This window comes from Henckelia pumila, chromosome 2 (assembly GCF_033568475.1).
Source record: "Henckelia pumila isolate YLH828 chromosome 2, ASM3356847v2, whole genome shotgun sequence".
NCBI classification, from domain to species: domain Eukaryota; kingdom Viridiplantae; phylum Streptophyta; class Magnoliopsida; order Lamiales; family Gesneriaceae; genus Henckelia; species Henckelia pumila.
The window spans coordinates 99,622,554-99,631,502 of NC_133121.1; the positions used below are offsets into that span (position 1 = coordinate 99,622,554).

An 8,949-nucleotide genomic window follows, 5' to 3' on the forward strand; every position below is an offset into this window, starting at 1 on the left:
TAGTAAAGTTAATATTTTGTTTATCAGAGTGCGCAGCAGAAGCATGACTTTTGGGATACTGAAACTTGGGAACTAGATGGGTGATCGTGGATAGACTCACCAAGTCAGCTCATTTTCCAGTGAGGACTACTTACTCGTTGACACAGTATGCAGAGCTTTTTATCAAGGAGATTGTTAGGCTGCATGGCATACCAGTGTCGATAGTATCAGGCAGGGATCTGAGATTTACATCTGCTTTCTGGAAGAGTTTGCACACAGCATTGGGGACTAGATTATTGTTCAGTACAACGTTCCATCCCCAGACAGATGGTCAGTCTGAGAGAGTGATTCAGATTCTCGAGGATTTATTGAGAGCTTGCGTCATCAATTTTCAGGGCTCTTGGGAGACTAGATTGCCGTTGATGGAGTTTACCTATAACAACAGCTTTCAGGCATCTATAGGTATGGCTTCTTATGCAGCTCTCTACGGGAGGAGATGCAGATCTCCCGTGCATTGGGATGAGGTTGGCGAGAGGATTCTACTTGGTCCCGAGATTGTACAGCAGACTGCAGATATTGTGATTCAGATTCGGGATCGTATGAGGACTGCTCAGAGTCGTCAGAAGAGTTATGCTGATACTCGACGACGAGATCTTGAATTTGCTATTGGTGATCATGTGTTTCTGAAAGTATCACCTACGAAAGGGGTGATGAGATTTGGTCGAAGAGGTAAGCTGAATCCGAGGTATATTGGGCCTTTTGAGATCTTGGAGAGAGTTGGCACGTTGGCCTACCGTTTGGCTTTGCCACCAGGGCTTGCAGAAGTGCACAACGTCTTTCATGTATCCATGTTACGGAGATACATCTCGAATCCGGCACATGTGTTGGATTACGAGCCTATACAGTTAGCACCGGATTTATAATTTGAGGAGAGGCCGATTCGGATCTTAGCCAGGGAGGAGCGGAGACTAAAGACGGGGGTCATACCGATGGTCAAAGTCCAGTGGTTGAATCACTCCGAGGAGGAAGTCACTTGGGAGACCGAGGCAGACATGAGAACTCGCTACCCAGAGCTATTCGGGTAAGTACTTTAATTTCGAGGACGAAATTCAATTTAAGGGGGGGAGAATTGTAACACCCGAAAATTTTAAAACGTAAATTCGCATTCATAATTAGGAGAAATTAATTTTTAATTAAGTGTTAAATGTATTTATGTGATATTATGTGATTTATATACATGATTTAATTTATTTTAGCATTTAACCCATAATTATGGAAATTCTAGATTTTTAAAGAATTTATTATTTTTGATCGCGTAGACGGGACCGTGGACGGACGAGATACCAAAATTCTTAGCCAAAAATATTTTATGAGTTTTATGAGCCTTAAAATAATATTTTAAGGTATTTTGTCAAGAAAATTTTAGTATTTACTTATATATTTATTTAAGAATTTATTTTTGGCAAAAATAATTCATTTTAATGATTTTTATTGATCATTAAAAATCCTTTAATATTATATTTCGGGATTTATTATTATATATCAGATTAGTAGGTATTTTTTAAAAAGTTTAAAATCTTATATTTATGTATATTATCTACCTAATCATTTTATATTAAATATTAAACTATTTTCTACCTAATCTAATCAATAAATAATCCCAAAACCAACCCCACACCCCACTATCTATCTCATCAACCGTCAACTCCATCTTCTCCAACCCCTCCCTCACGTTTCCAGCAGAAACCCAGCCACCATAACCAAGTTCTTCAAGGATTCGTCAAGTTTTTGGCCCGTTCATCGTCCCGGAGCCCGTAAACGCATCAATCTTCGTCCAATAATTATCAAGGCATGTCTATTCCTTCGTTTGAACACCATATAAGCTATGTATGCATTATTGACAGATTTTTATTGTTTGATGTTGAGGTTCATGATTTATATGCAAGAACTAATCGGTATTCATGGTTTGGTTCATATTTTGGTGGCATCATGGCATCTTCACGGTTGTTTCATGGCATGGTGCGGTTCAAGGCTACTGGGTTTCGGTCAAGGGGTGTGTTAGGTTCATAATGACCGAACCATGGCTGGGATAAGGTCTGTTAAGCGCTAGGCCGATCAGGGGTAAGCTGTCTTGGGCAGATCGGCGCAGGGTCAGGGTTACTTGGAAGGGGCTCGATCTCTCCTCCCTTGAGTTGCATGGAGTCGGGGTCAGGGTAGGGCTAGGACCACCCATATTTAGGCTACAATTGGGCGGTGGCGCTCCGGCCAGGGGCGGCCGGAGCTGGCCGGCAGCAGACCAAGAAGGTCTGCTGCTCTCGGCCGAGACAAAGGGAGGGCAAGGGGGATCGGGTTTTGGGTTACGGGTGGTTCCCGGGTCGGGTTGGGACCTGGGTCGGGTCTGGGTGTAGTGGTTTGGGTTAGGTCGGTCCGGGTTCGGGCTAGGTGGACCGGGCTCGAGTTTTTTAATTTTTTAGTAATTTATGTTTTAATTGGTTTTTGGGCCAATTAATTAGAAATAAAATTATTTGGGCCTCCAAATAATTTTATTTGGGCTTTCAAAATTTTTTTTAAGTTAGCCCAATGATTTTTATGGGCTCGTGGGCCCATAGGAATTTTTGGGTCAGTCAGTGATTTTATGGGCCAGTCAATGAACTTTTGTTAATTAATTAGTTAATGGGCCTAAATATTTTTATTTAAGCCCAATAATATTTAAGTATTTTATTTTAGTAAAAATTATAATTTTTAAAATTATTTATTTAATTATGGGCTTTAAGTTAGTTAATGGGCTTTAAGTTAGTTAATGGGCTTTAAGTCATATTTATATTATTATTAAATTTATTATTTCTATTTTTATTAATATTTTAAATTAATTTTTGTGGTTTGAATTAAAATGAATGAGAATTCAATAATTAATATAATATTTAAATTTTATTAATAATGATAAGGGTAAAAAAAAGTCATTTTTCAGTTTATCATTGTCTCAATCCAAATATTAATTATTCAAATCAAACATAACATTATCTATTTCAATCCTATCCAATTTTTTCAATAATCTCAACTTATTTTATCCATACATTATCATATCCATTCAACCAAGCGGAGCCTTATAGTTATAGTATGTTCCCAGAAGTGGATCCCGTTCCAAATGGAATAGAAGAAGTAGCATCAAAATTTTATAATAAAAATATAAGATTTTGTCTGGATAAAAACCTCAAAAATATTTTTAGTATTTTATAAATAGAAAAAACTCAAAGTATGCGTTTGAATAAAATTTTTGTAAGTTTTTTTTTTAAATATATTATTCAAATATAGTTTTTAAAAAATAATAATGATCTTTTATTATTTAAAAAAAACGAGGTTAAACGATAATCGATATAAGTATAAAAATAATTTTTCAAATATCTTATTAATTATTTATAACTATAAAATCATTTTTTATAATAATTATTCAAACTTCAAACACATTTTCAACTATAAAAATTTTTATTAAAAAAAAATTCCAAACATATATTATTTTTTAAAAAAAATTAAAGCATTTTATAAAAATTTTGTCAAAAATATTTTTATAAAGACGTTTATAAATATATTTCTCCAAGCGAAACCTCTGCTCAGATCCTAGTCTTACCCGGGTTTTTTTTATTTGTAATTTAAAAAATAAAAGAGTATCAAAAATAATGCATGCTACAGCAATCCGCATGCTGCAATATTTTGCAGCGTCCGCTTATGTTGGCAGCGGACGCTGCTAGCATGTACATGGGGACTTGCAATTTGCACGTCCCCATGTGCAACCTTTTTTTTTTGGGTTTGCTTTTTTAAAATTAATTATATAATTAATTATATTTTGTAAAATTATTATTTATTAAGTACCGTATGATAATTTTTTTTTCTAAAATATCTGAATTTTAATTCTAATTTTTGAATTCGACGATGGGGATGAAAAATTATTAAGAAAATAAAATAAAAAAATTATATTGATTAAATAATTTTTTTGAACATGTATATTCATAAAAAAATTATTTAATCTAAATATATTGAAAACTATATATTAAAATTAGATTGAAAATTATTGTGATGGTGATGTGATGATATTTTAATTTTTGATTATGTAATATATGACATATTTATTTTTGGACATTTCTCAATTGAGGATCTATAAATAGACCTCAACATTTGTAAAGAAAATACACAAGTTTAGAGAGAATATTTTATAAGTGTTTGATTTGATACATATTTTGAGTTTTAGAGTTTTTACTTTTACTATAAATTTTTACTTTTTATAACACGTTATCAGCACGAAACTCTAAAGTTCTCCAAATTTTTCCTAGCTCCAAAATACAAGGAAAAAGGTAAATATATATTCAATAGTAAAAATATTTAATTTACTGTTTATTTATTCTTATTATATATATTATAATTTTATTATATATTTTGTTTAGACGATAGCGTGGTTCTGCCGGTTGTTCTAAATGAAATATATAGTTTACACTAACATTTATTTTATTGCATCTAACATTTATTTAATGCAATTTTTTTATGTTTATGAATTATTATTATTGTATATATTATAATATATTAATTATATATGTATAATATCACAATATTATATAAAAGGGGTCTATGACACCTCATTATAATATTGTGATGTGATATACAATATTTGACTTTATACTAATTATATTTGTATAATCTCATGTTATTATATAAGAGGATGTCTATTACACCGACCTTATAATAACGTGATATGATTATACATTACTGCTTATATAATTTTATTGTGTAATTATATTTGTATAAGTTCATGTTATATATTATATAAGATGATGTCTATGACACCGAGCTTATAATAACGTGATATGATTATACACTGCTGCTTATATAATTTTATTGTGTATATATATAATAACTATATTTGTATAATTTCACATTCTTATATAATAGGAGTTCTATGACACCTCATTATAATAATGTGATATGATATACATAATTATTTAATTATGATTATCATTATATACATCACATGATCGTCACAAATTTTTATTCAACACATACTCGATTTTCTTTGTTCCCAACGGTCACAAAACAGTCATAAACGGCTAGTTTTTTGCCTATAAATATGTTCACTCAAACTCATTTCAATCACACCAAATTTATTTTTTTTCTCAAAATATTTTCTCCTCGGTTTTTTTTTAAGAGGAAGATGGAGTTTTTGGCATTTTTAAGACTATTTTTTTATAACTGTTATGATTATCATACTCACGACTCTTTTATTTATCTGTGATTATCCACCATATTTTTTTCTCTATTTGTACACGCACTTGTAATCTTCGATCTTCTATTATTTTGTATTGTCATATTAATATAAATTAACTAATAAAATGCATTGTTATTTTTTTAGTATCACCATGTCAAATTTGGAAAAGCTTGAATTCGTTGCGCTCGATATTACCGGAAAAAATTATATGACATGGACTCTCGATGTAGAGATGCATCTTGAGTCACTGGGTCTAAGTGATACTATCAAATACAATAATATATCATCATCACAAGAAAAAGCAAAGTGTAACGCCCGAAATTATTTAATTTTAATCCGAGAATAATTAATTTGGGAATATTTGGAGTTTTGATTTAAATTCTAATATTCTTAAATTGATTAGGATTGAAATTTAATGAAATAGGAAGTTGAGGACCAAATTGCAATTTTTAAATAGTTAAGGGGCTAAAGTGCAATTATTATTGAAGTTATCAGAATTTGAAAGTGAATACTCAGCATACACGTGTGATATAACACATATTTCATCAGATTTTCAGAGGCAAGAACCGTGAGGCAAGAACAAAGAACTCCAACCATTTTCTTTATCTTCAAATTGAGATATCTTTTGATTCGTGTATCCGATTTTGATTCCGAAAGATGTTCTGGAATCCTTGCAACGAGACCTTCGATTTGATGTAAGTTTTCTGTTCTTTCATTATGGTTTGAGAAGTCGAAACTGGTAGATATCAGATGTGGTTATGAATTGTTGTTGATGAGCTTCTATACCTTGTTTTTCTTGAAGTTGGGTTGAGGAATGATTGTTGTATCATATTATTATGATCTTCCAGCTATGATTCGATTTATATACCTGCTGATATGTTGAGGATTATGTTGGTTTTGAATCCTATACAACTGATATTGTTATAGTTGCGTTCGGGATTGCCGAGCTTATACCGATATGCCGTCAAACTCTTGATTTGAAATGGTTTGCTAGCTTGTGCTCGCGCTGCTGTTGAGGTGTATAGTAGCTGATATTTCCTTGGTTGTATGCTCTGTTTTCAGTGTATAAACAGGACACATCGATCTTGAGAACATCGTCTCTGAAACCGATTGAAGAAAGATCAAGGTTTGAAGCTATTCTACAATGGAGTTTGAATGGTTTTAAGTGCAGATTTTGATACAAGTCTTGTGATTGTGTTGGTTCAGATTTTGACAAGTTAGAAGACACCATACACATCACATTTGAAAGGTAAAAGTGGACTACTACTTGAATGGGATTATAACTCGAGATGGTTTGTATCGAGTTTCCTAAATCACATACTTATTTGCTTAATTGCTTTTCTATGCTCTTCTATGATTTATTGAATGAGTATTAGATGTTAATGAATTCTCTTGTGATGATATATATTGCATTCATCTTGAAAGACTTATTCTTTGATTTTGAAATGAACGAAAACGTTCGAATAGACGATTTGAGGGATTATATATGTATGGCCTGGGTGGTTGGCGTAGCCTAGCGTCTGAAATGCATATGTAGTGGCTTCAAAGTCTAGAGAAGTAAGATAAGTAGCCCCACCTCGATTGGAAGAGTCGGTGGTTAGCTATGATATCTTCTTCTCGGGATCCCAACCAACGAGATAAGAGATGAACCTTGTTTTAAAACATGCATTGTCTTTATTTAAATCATGAGCTTGATATATGTTTTATATGCATGTTTAGTTGCTTTTACTGAGAAATGTATTTCTCACCGGAGTTATCCGGCTATTATTGTGTTGTATGTGTCATGGCAATAGGCGGGAGTGGAACCGGGCAAAAGCGAACTTGAAGAACAAGGGATAAGAAGAATAGCGTGATGATCCGAGTTTAGATGATTGTGAGCTGTCTATGTTAGAGTTGAGTTCAAAGACATGATCATGTTATAGCTACTTGTTTCAAGACTTGTTGGTGATCTAATTGTTGTCTTGTTAAAGTATATAGGATTGGAAATGATGTTGTAATCCTTTAGACAACATGATGTAGCTTAAAACTTTATTGAATAACAATGCTTCTTGCATGTTTTGAGAGCCTTGATTATTATGATTGTAAGGCCTTGTTATGATCTAGTTCCATCTATTGTATAGCATGTTTGAATGGATGTTAGTGGTTAACATTGTTTAGATCATGTTCTAGCTAAAACTAGATGAAAATAGATGGAAGAACTCGGTTATGACAGCAACCATGTCTGATCTTTTTCTTCTGGAATTGTGCTCGCTCGATCGGGCAATTCCTACCGATCGAGCGAGGCTATTATGTTGGGATCGGTTCAGAGGGTAGAGGGGGGGTGAATACACTCTGAAACTTTTCTTCTTCTTCTTTCAAATGATCAAGTGAGGTTTAGTTCACTTAATCAGTTTTCTCAACTTCTAAAACGTTTTGAACAACTTTAAATAGTGCGGAAATAGTTCAGAGGTTTTAGTGATGCAAAGTTTATAATGCAATGTATGAGCAGGATGTAAGATAAATGGCAGTAAATGCTAAAGCACGATTTTATGGAAGTTCGAAGGCTTAATCCTTCTACGTCTCCCCTTCTTCCACTTAGGAAGGAATTCACTAGAAGACTTTGGTTATTACAACGTCTTGTAATACACCCACTTCAGACTTAGGACTTATCCAATGCCTAATCCGAAACTCCTAGATTTACACAGATAAGATTCTCAGTTCTTATCAGACTGGTGGAAGCTTTCAGAGCAGCTTCAAGTCTCTTCAACACTGAGTATAGTTGAGTTGAGCTTCTCAGACTGCAGAGCGGTCGAGAGGCTTGAAAACCCTAGGATGATCCTTGACGATCAGATATGTGAACTGTAGGCGAGGGTTTATTTGAGCAGCAGATGAATGATCTTGTAAGTGTGCTCAAGTATATCAGATGAGGACTTCTGATATTATTCAAGTGATTGAAATTTTTCTGAGTTGCTTGTCTCTCTTTGTTGTCTCGTATCACTTGTTGTTCACGTTGTGTATCTTTTCTTTTTTGAGCAATCTTCCCTTTATATAGGTCAATCATCAACGTCTTTATTTTGAACGTTCTGATGCTGCATTGAATGCACATTTAATGCTCATAAATGCATTGATGATTCTGCATGAGGATCGTACACTGCAGACAACTTCCAGGGTCCAAAACTGGAATAAACGGTCGAATGCTTTATCTGCAGTCATTCTGTGTTTTTGCCATTTTGGTACAACCTGTTGTCTTGATTTGCAGGAGTCAACAAATCTTCTGAAACGCCGGTTCTGCTTTTAATAAAAGATCCTGCAAAGAATATCTTGTCACAGGTACTTGTCTCGAGATATCTAGATAGGCAGTTGGCATTCTACCGGTAGAGATATTTGTCCTCTGCTGGTTTGAATAACCAGTCGATAAGCTTGTGACTTCAACCGGTCGAGAGATAAAGGCGGTTGACAAGCTTCCGGTAGATAGATTTATCCTCTGCTGGTTTTGATAGCCAGTCGATAGGCTTGTGACTTCAGCCGGTCGAGAGCAAAGGCGGTTGACAAGCTTCCGGTAGATAGATTTATCCTCTGCTGGTTTTGATAGCCAGTTGATAGGCTTGTGACTTCAGCCGGTCGAGAGCAAAGGCGGTTGACAAGCTTCCGGTAGAAGTTGTAGTAGATTCCTGAAATACAATGGTTGGCAGCACATTCCTATACAATGAGTTGTTGTTTGTTATCACCAAAATATCGGA

At 33.9% G+C, this 8,949-nt stretch overlaps 1 long non-coding RNA gene across 1 annotated transcript; it reads left to right on the forward strand.

Moving 5' to 3' along the window:
- The first annotated feature begins 1,693 nt into the window (after nt 1–1,693).
- On the forward strand, nt 1,694–7,194 carry LOC140877633 (uncharacterized). The gene is made up of 5 exons (XR_012149293.1): nt 1,694–1,828; nt 5,780–5,925; nt 6,293–6,356; nt 6,437–6,479; nt 7,024–7,194. It is a non-coding gene; the product is annotated as an uncharacterized lncRNA (long non-coding RNA).
- The last annotated feature ends 1,755 nt before the right edge of the window (nt 7,195–8,949 follow it).